This window comes from Meles meles, chromosome 8 (genome assembly GCF_922984935.1).
Source record: "Meles meles chromosome 8, mMelMel3.1 paternal haplotype, whole genome shotgun sequence".
In the NCBI taxonomy this organism is placed as follows: Eukaryota; Metazoa; Chordata; class Mammalia; order Carnivora; family Mustelidae; genus Meles; species Meles meles.
In genome coordinates this window covers 51,026,231-51,039,075 of record NC_060073.1, presented here as the reverse complement: position 1 = coordinate 51,039,075, position 12,845 = coordinate 51,026,231, and positions in this window count along the sequence as shown.

The window sequence follows — 12,845 nt, the reverse complement described above, 5'->3', positions numbered from 1 at the left end:
GGACTTCCTTCATCTTTCTTGGGTAGGAATGTTGCCTGCTTTTTTTTTTTAAGATTATTTATTTATTTATTTGACAGAGAGAGATCACAAGTAGGCAGAGAGAGAGGAGAAAGCAGGCTCCCTGCTGAGCAGAGAGCCCGACGTGGGGCTCGATCCCAGGACCCTGGGATCATGACCTGAGCCGAAGGCAGAGGCTTTAACCCACTGAGGCACCCAGGCGCCCCTGTTGCCTGCTTTTTAAAAATAAATGTGAGGAAAGGAGGTGGGGTATTAGGGGGGTTAGGTGAGCCTGGTGGTGGGTATTAAGGAGGGCATATATTGCATGGAGAACTGGGTGTGGCGAATAAACGATAAATCTTGGAACACTGAAAAAATAAAATAAAAAGAAAAATAAATGTGAAAGCATTCTGGGAGTGGAAAACTGCAAGGCAGTCCCCTGGTGGTGGATGTATAGACCCTGCAGGTGGGGAGGTGGGTGATGGCTTACCCAAGAGTATCAGGGGCCTCAGTGGAATGGGTAACCCTCTAGAATGCACACAGCTTTTGGCAGCTAAGTTGTCATCCCCTACCCCACAAGTAACCTGCTTGTGCTTTGAATGTGGATATACGATGTTGGGGATTATGGTGAGATTAAAATGTGTTGTGAACCAGAATGGCCCCGAGAAAAGACAGTATCTAATATTAAATAAGACAGAGCTTGGACTACCAGAGGTGAAGAAGTGGAAGGCATCAAAGCACAGAATCAGACTCAATGCCAGCTTGTGACCAACCTTTAAAATCCCAAAGATCTCAGGGAAAAATAGAATAGGATCTCAGGGATACAGCCAAAGAGTCCTACCAAGAAGGGAGACAGTAGGAATCTATAGGGTCAGTGGAGGAGAGTAGGCCAGGAAATGTTTCATTCTTCCAGAAGTCTGAAAACCCACCACAGTCCTTAAGGAAGATGGCACATGCCACAGAGCAGGGACCCAAAACCACAGCTTAATATTAATTTTTTTATTCATTCACTCAATAAACATGTACCTTTTCTACTTCCCCTAACTAGTCCATTTGTCTCTACTCTTGCTTGTATCCCCAATCCTCCCATAGCAGCCAGAGAGATACTTACAAAATGCTGTTCTTGTTTACACCCTCTGGCAGAGAGAGACCAGGTACCATTGACTGAAAGGATTCTACTCCTTGCACCAAGAAACCTCCCTGAGCCCTGAAAGGCAGCCCTCCTCCTTCCTACTTATAAGATCCATTGCTGACCTTGGACCCTCACATACCTTCTCTAGTTGTACTAATATCAAATCCCATCACAAAAGCCTGAGCAATGCTGCCTTTTATTTTCATTTTATTTTGTATTGGAATATATATATATATTTTTTAATTCTTGGGGTTCAATCTTATTCTTTGAGTTTTTAGAAGAGGAAAAAGGAAAAGTAGGGGGAAAAGCCTCCTATGTACCCCCATATACCCCTTTCTTCTTCCCCCAGACCTTCTCATTGAGGCCTCCATATAACATCTACATGTAACAGAGGGGCTGCTAATGTAGACTTAAAAAAAAAATACAATCTCTGCTATGGCTAGAAGTGGGAGTAGCAAATCTCACTGGGGTAGATGGCACTTACTATGAGAAAAAAAATCAACTAGTGACTTCCGCTAACAAAGGTAAGGCAAATAGGCATTTATACACAGAAAAGAGACTCCTGAGCCTGACAAAGACTACCTCTCCCAAATGCCTGTAGTATGCCAAATTATCTACTCAGGTAAACCTGCATAGGAGACATGGGCATTGACCCCTGACCTATTCCTTTTGCAGGGACATTGTTATTAGAACCTCACTGATGTATTTGGTGAGCCCCTATTGGAATGTGCAATCAGGAAGGGACAAAATTGCCCCAGAGGGCAATATACCATGAGGGTCTGGGCTGGTAATCCAGCTTTTAATAAGAGACTACGTGTTCATGGAGGAATATACCTTCATGGTAGAGTATGTAATGAGGCTGGAGGTCCCTCTCAACTAACCTACCCTGGCATGGTAATATGCTTTGAGTGTAATACCTGAGTTGAATGAATGAACTAAAACAGCTATAACTATAGAACCTAAATATGAGGCTCTCCTGTGACGCAGGTGTGTATATCATCCAGGTAAAGAATGTTATGCTATAGTAACAACTACAAAATCTTAGTGGCTTACAGTAGTAAATAGTCTTAGTCATATTACATGCTGGCTATGGTTTGACCATAGATCTACTCCATGAACTCTTCACTCCAAGCCTCAAACTGAGGGATTAATTCCTACATGGAACAGTGCCATTTTTATGACAGAGGAAAAGACATATTTCAATGGCTTTTAAAGCTTCTGATTAGAAAGCAGAGGCTACTGAGAAGATGGCAGAGTAGGAGACCCTGGGCTCACTTCTTGCCATGTGGCCACCTAGGTAACACCCATATCAGCATAAATAACCCAGAAAGAAACCCAAAGACTAGCAGAATAGGCTCTCCACAGCCAGATATAGACAAGAGGCCAGAGCAAAGCAGATCCACCCACTCTGTTCACTCTTGGAAAGATCTCATCAAAGCAGTGCCACAAGCCAGGCAGTGTGAGTGCAGCCCAGACAAGGGCCAGCCCCACTCCAAAGTGAGTCCTGTTCCAGGGGGAGGGGAAGAGAACTGTGACCCTAGCAGTGGGCTGGGAAGAGGCAGCTGTTCTGACTGCAGTGCCTACCCACCAATAAAATCTTCCAGGAGACAACACAGGTAAAGTGTACTGCAGTTTGGTGCTACTTCATCTCTGACAAAAACCGGGTCTTACTCAACTCAAGCTCAAGGCAGCCCTGAGCCAGCCAACTAACACCACAGGGACCAGACTCTGTCCACAACAGGCAGCTATATCATAGATTGGACAGAAGGCAAACACAACAGTAGGACACTCCTGTAGCAACACACATAAGAGACACCCCTCAAGCACCATTTTCTGGTGAAAAGGAGACATTGCACTGCGGGACACTACAGGACTGCTTCTTTATAAAGCCACTACTTTCAAGCAAGGAAACATAGCTGACTTTCCTAATACATAGAAACAGACACAGCAATAGACAAAATAAGGAGACAGAAGAATATGTCCCAAATCAAAGAGCAGAACAAAATTATGGCAAGAGACCTAAACAAAAGGGACATAAGTAATATGTCTGATAGTGAACTTAAAGTAATGCTTATAAAGATATTCACTAGAATTGAGAAAGGAGTGCAGGACCTCCATGACACCCTCCACCAAGAGATAGGAAACCTAAAAAAAGAACCAATTAGAGATATTGAACTCACTAAATGAAAATAAAAATAGACCACCTGGAATAAATAGCAAATAAGAGGAAGTAGAAGAACAGATCAGCAACCTGGAGGCAGAGTAAAGAAAAGTAATCAAATTGAGCAGATGAGAGGGGGAAAAATACACAAAATGAGACTAGACCCAGGGAACTCAATGAAACTGTCAAGCATAACAGTCGCATGATAGGGATCCCAGAAGGAGAAGACTGAGAAAAGGGGGCAGAAGATTTATTTGAAGAAATAATAGCTGAAAACTTCCTGAATCCGGGTAAGGAAAGAGAAATCCAGATCCAGGAGGCATGGAGAGCCCCCACTGAAACCAACCCAAAGAGTCTGCACCAAGACACAAAGAAAATAAGATGGTCAAAAATAGTGATAAAGTGAGAAATTTCTCAGCAAGAGAAAGGAAAGCAGTTACATACAAGGGAAACTCCATAAGGTTATCAGTGAGTTTTTCAGCAGGAACTTAGAAGGCCAAAAGGGAGTGGCATGACATATTCAAAGTGCTAAATGGAAAAAAATCTGCAGCCAGGTATACTCTATCCAGCAAGACTTTCACTCAGAATAGAAGGAGAGATAGAGTTTCTCAGAAAAACAAAAGTTAAAAGCAAAACCATTCCCATCACACACAATGCCATTGGCCTGTGGATCCCAAATTCACAGTCCAGCCACCCTCCTGCCCGTGTCAGCATGCATGGCCTGCCACCTGCTCAATGCCAAGTCAACATGGCTCCACCTTGGTTTGACAAGGGCTCAAACTGACACTCTTTCTCTCAAATTCCAGCCCCTGTGCTCAAGTTTGGGCACAAAAGTGGGCATAATTCTAACAGCAGAATGAAACAGCCCCAATAGTGACACTAATTCTGTGGAATATATAATGGATAAAGGAGTGTGCTAAGAATAGCTCCAAAAACACATCAAAGAGTGATACATACAGCATGATTCAGGTTAGTAAAAGAAACAAACCTGGGAAAAATAAAACAAGATGAAATCAGAGAGGGAGACAAACCATAAGAGACTTTTTTTTCTTAAAAGCATCTTTTATTCCTGTTATTTTCATCTGCCCCTAAGTACATTTGATATAATTTCAGACAAATCCATTAGAACAACTTATTTTATATAGAAGTGTTTCCACATGGAAATAATACCATGGTGTCATACACATAACAACACATCTCAAATTTGCTAATGTTACACAAAATGAACACTGTTCTGTCTCCAAAGGATTTTCTGTTTTTTTGACAGAGACTGAACTCTTGGGCTTGAAGAAATGGGTTCTTACTAATACATAAAGAGAGGGTTTTTTTTTTTAAGAGATTCTTAACTATAGAAAACAAAGTGAGGATTGCTGGAGGAGAAAGGGGTAGGTGGATGGGGTAACTGGGTGATGGGCATTAAGGAGGGCACTGGATGGAATGAGCACTGGGTATTATATAAGACTGATGAATCACTGAACTCTACTTCTGAAACTAATAAGATAACACTATATATTAATTAACTGAATTTAAATTAAAAAAAAGAAACCCTTCTCAGAAAAGCTTCTGATTAGAAGTAGCACAAGTTACTTCTACCTCATTGGCCAAAGCAAGTCATTGGTCTAACCTGGACTGCAGTGGAGTGAGAAATACATTCACAAGAAGGGCCCAGTAGCAACAATCTACTACAAAGAGTTCTAGACCAATGAGGGCAATATCGTGGCAACGATCCACAACTACATGGGCCCTGTTTTCAACTATGACACCATAAGATGGCAACAGAAACAGTGACAACATCATCATCATTGGGCAAATGAGATTCTAGAGTTCTTTCTCTAGCTAGCATTTGTCTGTAGGACTGTCCCTTTGGACTGGATGAGCCACTGGAGTTAATAGAAATTTCAAGGGAGTGGATATCTCAAGTGGAAAATATTGGACATCCTGCTAAAGGATACGTGTGTGGGTGTTAGTAAATTTTAAGGGTGGTGATTGTAGTTGTACTCCAAGTTGTGGAGGCAGTTCATACTGATGAGAAACTAAATCAAGAAGGTAGTCTATGGTTATAACAGTATACAGTCAATCAATAGTGACTATGCCATACAGACACTGGAAAACTCTTCATATGAGTTACTTTAATCCACACAAGAATTTTTAAGTAGGTAGTATTATTACCCCTTTTATTACAGAAACTAAGACTTTGAAAGGTGAAATGTCCTTTCACATGGCTAGCAGGTGCCCAAATTCTGACTCAAAACCAAACCTATATAACTCCAGAATTCTCCCCAAATCACATTCACTTGCCTCCCTCTGGGGCTCTTGATCTGATACCTGGCTTCTTAATCTCTTTTTCTCTTCTAATTTGACTCTATTTCCTATTTCATATCTTTGTCCATTTTTCTCTTAGACATTTCCTCTGTTGCTATAGTGCTCAGAGCCTGCCCAGAGAAGGACCCCCATCCTCCATCTCCACATCCCAAAAGTCAAAATGTAAACCTGCCCAGGTCCAGCTCTAGAGGTCGAAGTTGTTCTGGAGTGTCCTGAATTTCATGGCCCTTCTTCATCTGCCAAGAATGGCCACCTCCGTGCCTCAAGTCCATTGCTCACTGGGAACTTCCAGCTCTGTTAGAGAAGGAGTGAGAGACCCTGCAACAAATGCTCCAAACAAGGCCAACTTGTCCTAATTCACAAGAGGTCTCCATTTCTAGAAGCAAACCCTGTCAGTGAAGAACACAACTCAGGAGTTTTTAAACACTGAAAACACTCCAAGAGCCAGGTCCAGACTGCTCAAGGCCTTAAGCATCTCCACACTTGGCATCTGGTGCCAGCAATCACCATTTCATCTGAACAAATGGCCTTCTAACATTTAGCCTCAGAAGGGTGACCATATGCTCTGAACCAAAAATTAGAGACACTTCGCCAAGAGAGGGTTTCTTTTCTGATTTGTGAATCCACTTAAAGGAAAAGTGTCCCGACAACCTATAATTCATATTACATTTGGTTTTCATTCAATAAAATCCCTTTTATAAATAAAAATAGAATGACATGAAATTGGAATTGTGGCCCCCACCAATTTACTTGTCAAAGCAGGCTTATATCTGGATGTCCTCTTCTAAAATAGTGAATCTCAACGTAGGATCACCTATTATGCTTGCTTTAAAAATAGGCTTTTAGATTCTGCTCTTAGATTGGAGGTAGTAGAATGTAGACTTCTGTCATTTTTAATGAGCTTTCTAAGAAATTCCCACTGAAATCTGAGAACCACTGTTCTAACTAGTGAAAGGCAAAAAGAAAACAAAACAAAGAACCCCCACCCACACACACACAAACCTAAACAATTCTAATAAGCTCATGTGAAATGGAAGGTTTGGAATCCCCCAAATGCCTATAACTTCTCTGAAAAGATAGTCTATTCAAGTACTTGCTAAAGATTGATAATATGTTCTAAACAAGGAAACAAAGATGAGAATAATTCCTCAAAACATAAGAATATTCTATTGCAAGAAGGAGATGGTTTGTCCTTAGTGCAGAAGTAGGAGAAGAGCTGTAAGGCACAGATGTTCAGTTTTACCAGGTACCCTCTCCAGCTGGCACCTGTAGGAGCAGAATGAAGCTGGGGAAGGAGGCAGCAGCCAGCCAGGATTCTGGACCTGGAAGCAGAGCCACAGGAGTACTCTGTCTGTGCAGCAGATACTCCACTTTCGTTTGTGCATCCATGCAGCTTCATGCATCGGTAGAGTCTCACCAAACCCTATCACCAGGGAATGATTCTGCTTCATTTAAGCAGTCACAGATCCCATTCGTCTTTCTGAGTGTGGGTTTAGGCATGTGACCACATCCAGCCAATTAGATGGGAAGGCCACTTCTGCTGAGGGGCTTCTGGGAAAAGCGTCCTCGCTAAAAAGGAAGAGATGTGGGAAGAGAACCACCCCACTCTTGTTCCGCACATTGTGGGATCTGGCTATGATGCCTGGAACTGCAATAGCCATTTGCTACCAGTCTGAGGCCAAGTTTGGGACAAAACCAAGAGGCAGAACTGGGATCCTGGAGCTTGGAGCCAACCTGTCTCTGGCTTCCGATGTTGTGAGATAATAACTGTCTTGAACATTTAGGACACTTTGAATTAAGTTTCCATTAAATTGTACCAACAGTATCCTAATGGCTAGAGGGAGTTTGATACATGTGAAATCAGACAGAAAAAATTTTATTATTGTAAGAACTGGCATTAGAATTCCTTCAAGGGTGAGAACTGCTTTGTTGGGAAAAATATGTGGAAAACTCAGGGTAGAATGTGGAGTGTCAAAATATGAGTGTTAGTTGGAAAAGAAATGTCAGATATGGGGTAGTTCTGCACAGTAAAGGAGAAAGGTAGGGCACCTGGATGACTCAGTCAGTTAAACATCTGCCTCTGGCTCAGGTCATGATCTCAGGGTTCTGGGATTGAGCCAAGCCCTATGTTGGGCTCCCTGCTCAGCAGAAAGTTTGCTTCTCCCTCTCCCTTTGCCCTTCCTTCCCACCCTCTCATCCTCTCCTTCACCCACATACTCTCTCAAATAAATAAAATCTTTAAAAGAAAGAAAGGAGACTTCTGGATACTCTGGAGGGAGACATGATGGGAATAAGAGAAGGAAGCCAACAAGAAGGCTTTGGGGTGTGTGATATGCCCTTTCTCCCCCTGCTAGGTTCACAAATGTTCATTGAATGGATCTCTTGTGGACACCAGTAAAGGGCTGAATTGTGTCTGTAGCTTGAATCAGGATGGCTTGCACAGTTGCAAGACCCCTGAGGCAGAAGCACCAAAATTCCTAGCAGACTTACTTTGGACTTTCCTGGACTGTGGAATTGAGGATTGGGAGCAAACTTTTCCAAGTTCAAATACTAAGGAGGCCCCAGCTAACAACTGAGTTACAGAGACCCAGGAAAGCTTGTGTGAGGAGAAGGCCAAATGCTTAACCAAGACCTCTCTATGTTGCAGCTTGTCAGTAGAGCTGCAAAAATTCCAGATAGTGTGAAGAAAAAGGAAAAAACAAACAAACAAAAGTAAACCTGATCCAATATCCAGCATTTGAGGAGTGGGGTATCCCTGCAAAGTGGAGTAGCTAAAGCTACTAAACAAGTATAGGGCTATTCCTGCAGAAGCAGCAATCATTTAAGTGAGTGAGCCCAGATACCATGGCCTCTGGGAGAAGGGGTGGTTGCTGTTCTCTTGCTCTGCCCTGGCCTGGGCCGTGTGCCTGGACCTTGCATCTAGGATGTAATAAGGGTATGCTGAGGTTGTCCAAACCTGCCCCCCACTCCCCATTCCTGCTATCTCGTGGAAAGTGAGTTAGAAGAGACTGAAGAAGCATCTCTAGGGATATCAAGACCCTAAGGGCACAGTACCAGTACTTTCACGTCTTCTTACAAGTGAAGTCTGGGTCTTGGAAAACACGAGAGGTTTTGAGAAAGAAGCTCTGGCTACAGGAATCAGGCCAGAGGGTGGAATTTGCAATTCTTGGACTCTAGTCCAAGGGCAAACATGGAAGGGCAAACATGGAAGGGCAAACCCAGAAAGGTAAACATGGAATAAGGGCAAATAAGCGCAAACATGGAAGACAAGCTTGCCCAGATACTTGCTTATCTGACGGAGTCCTGAGTATGGGCAAGAATGGAGAAAGTGCCCAGTCAAAACATACAATGAGGCAGGATCCATAACAGAACTCTTGGCTTTAGGGCATCTGCCAAGAATTCCAGCTATTGTAGACTTGGGCTTTCCTGTCCTTATGCTCACCACCAACTTACTTTAGACCCATGCTATTAAAGGACATGAGACAATTGCTGCTTACTCCTTGCTTACCACCTATGCCAGTCAGAATCCTCTGTATGTCACTTCTTCCCGCACCTGCCCAGCTTGGGATAGGAGGGGCTTTCTTGGTCCCCAGACTCTCCTGCTCAACCTGGTCTAAGTAAGCATTCATCCACTCTGACTTCTAACCTGTGAAACCCGCCCAACCATCTCTCTCCTGGACCATTGCAGCAGCCTCCAGTTTGCATTCCCCTCCCCACCCCACCACCAGCAACCTCTACCACAAGAATTCATAGCTACAGAAAGCTACCTGATCAGTCTTACTAAGGTACAATTTGGATCAGGCTGTTGATTTGGTCTGAACATCTTCAATGTCATCCTCATCACTTATAGAACAAAAGCTAAGTCCCTTAGTAGGACATCTAGAATCCTACACAATCTAGATACAACTTTCTAGTTTCATCTCCTATTCTATTCCCAAATAAACTCTCCACCCCATTCTCAGCCACACTTGTTCTCCCATAATGCTCTACATGTTCTGACCTTCCCACATTTTCTCAATCTGTTCTTTCTACTCTGAAGCCCTCCTCCCTCTCTGCATCCATTGAAATTCTAGCCATTCTTCAAAGCTCAAGACAAATAACCTCTCCACCATGAAGCCTTTCTAGTTGGAAGTAAATCCTCATTTCTCTCTGCCTCTTAACACTTAGCATCTAAATAGCCGTCCCTTGTACATTTGAATCACATCTTCTTTATCCATTCATCTGCTGAAGGACATCTTGGCAATGTCCATATTATGGCCATTGCTGCTATGAACATTGGGGTGCAGGTGCCCCTTTACTTCACTATATCTGTGTCTTTGGGGTAAATACCTAGTAGTGCATTTGCTGGGTTGTAGGGTAGCTCTATTTTTAATGTTTTGAGGAACTTCCATACTGTTCAGAAAGGATGAATACCTACCATTTGCATTGCATGGATGGAACTGGAGGGGATTATGCTAAGTGAAGTAAGTCAAGTGGAGAAAGACAATTATATGGTTTCACTCATATGTGGAACATAAGGAATAGTGAGGAGGACCACAGGAGAAGGGAGAGAAAACTGAATGGGAAGAGGTAAGAGAGGGAGGAAAAACCACTAGAAACTCTGGACTCAAGGAAACACTGAGGGTTACAGAGGGAGGGGGGGTGGGGGGATGAGGTAACCAGGTGATGGGTGTCATGTGTTGTGGTGAGCACTGGGTGTTAAATGCAACTAATGGATCACTGAACACTACATGAAAAACTAATGATGTACTATATGTTGGCTAACTGAACATAATTTTAAAAAATAAAATAAAAATAGAAAAAATAGTCATACCTATCTCTGTTTATGTTCCAATGAATTTTTCCTCGTCTTTTTTTTAAAGATTTATTTATTTATTTATTTGAGAGAGAGAGTGAGATTGGGAGTAGGAACAGAGGGAATAATCTTCCAGCAAATTCCCCGCTGAGCTCAGAGCCTAACATGAGACTTGATCTCACAACCTATGAGACCATGACCTGAGCTGAAACCAACAGCTGGATGCTTAACCAGCTGAGTGACCCAGGCACTCCTTTGCTTGTCTTTTTTTTTTTTTAACCCTTATTTGAAGTAAACTCCTTGAGGGATGCACCATGTATTAAATTGCTAGCATGGTGTGTATATTCAAAATTTGTTGAAACTGAGCTGAGCTAGATGATCAGATTAGAAAGGGAATTCTGGCATAGTTAATAGAAGAGAGAAAAGATAGAGACCTGTCCCTGCGTCCCCCTCAAAGCCAGGCTCCCCTTAAGAATGATACTAAGGAGGAAGTTGCAGTATCCCCAGGCTTGGCCACACCTCAAGGGCTCACTACTTTCTCCAGCCACACAAATCCTACCACAGTGTTCAGAGGCATAGCCTTGACTTTGTAGGATGCAGACATGACAACTGTTCAAACTACAGGTCCCTTGGGTGTTGAGAGACTGAAATGACAATGCCAGAAGTGGGCATCCCAGACACTCAAGCTCCCCACTCTCAGGCCTCACTCTCAGGCCAGAGACTTCCTGAATATGGCTCCCCTTGGGAGAGGGATAGGGAGTATCAGCCATGATACTGAGCTCCAGTGAAGAGCACCAAGACGGATATTTGTGCAGAAGTTATAGAGGTCATGCAAGGTCTTCCATCCCACTCTGCACATGCTTCAACATCCCTCTGCTCTCAGCTTTCCTACTTCCATTGGTGTGACATAAAGAGGGCCCAGCTGTGAGCTGCTGGGTACTCCCTATACTCCTGCCTCCATAGGAGTCCAGCTTTTCTACAGAGCAGGGAAGGTGGTGGGGCACCCTCCCCTCCACTTCTTGAGGAATGAATTCCCAGTGATTTTGGAATTTGCTATGAGGCAGGGAGTTCTTTATATTGACTTATATTGAATATAGATTGACTAAATCAATCTATATTGATTTATATTGAGGAAGTGAACAAAGTCAGGATCTGGCCCTGGACCTCAGCCCTAGAGATCCAATACGGACACTAGGTTCAAGTATACTCTGTCTGACACTTGGGACTTTACTATCACTACCCCATGACCACTGCTACCACTGGTTAGAGAAAAGGAAAAACAAAAATCTTTTCACAGTTAGCTCCTACACATGAACTTGGAGGCTTGTGAGGCCACCCATAGACCTACCACTTCCAGTGACTGATACAATGGTATTTTAAGTAAACTCTTGTTCGCTGCATAAGCTTGAATGGTCACCATTTGATTCCACTAGAATCCCATCAATATCAGGGCTTCATAAGAGCTCCTGACAAAAAATGATAGCTTGCTATTATGGGTTGAATTGTGTCACCCCAAAATTCACATGTTGAAGTCCTAACACCCAAGTACTGCAGAAAGTGACCATATTTGGAAATAGGGTTGTTGCAGATGTAATTAGTTAAGATTAGGTCACTAGGATGGGCCCTAATCCAATGACTGGTATCCTTATTTACAGGGGGGGGAAAAAAAAAAGGAAATTTGGGCACAGAGACACACATGCAGGGAGAGCACCATGTAAAGAGACATAAGGAAAACATGGTCATCTACAAGCCAGTAAGAAAGGCCTAAACACCTCCTCCCCCACAAACTGCAGAAGTAACCAACCTTACAGACATCTTGGTTTTGAACTTCTAGCCTCCAGAACTGTGAGACACAGTATTTCTATTGACTAAGCCACTCACTTTGTGATACTTTATTATGGCAGTACTAATAAACTAATACATTCACCATTTAAAAATTCTCACTATAAATCATGATCACTAATTTCAGTTAATTTTTAAAACAACCCAATGAGTTAGGTACTTTTATGTATCTTTATTTTCTAAATGAGGACTCTAAGGCTATGAAAGATTTAAAAATTTGCCCAGACTATTCAGTTGCAGAGTGAAGATTTGACCTCTGCTGCCTGACTATGAAATCCCTGTTCTTTTCTACACCATCCATCCCTGCCTTACACAGAAGGGATATCCTTATGAATAACACTACCATGTGTCCCAGGCTTGTGAGAGCTATGCCTGGTTATTTTACTGTCTGTGTAAACATTCTCAATTCACTGTTGTCAACACAATGGACTTCCTGCCATGCCACTCAGCACAGACAACACTTGGCAGCTCCCAGATGGCCATTCAGGAGCCAGGATAGTCAATAGGCCAGTAAGCGCTGACAGTTGAGGCCCAGATGGCAGGAGGCTGAGGGTGAGGCCAATATTCATGGATCTGGCAGGCTCCTTCACGGTTCT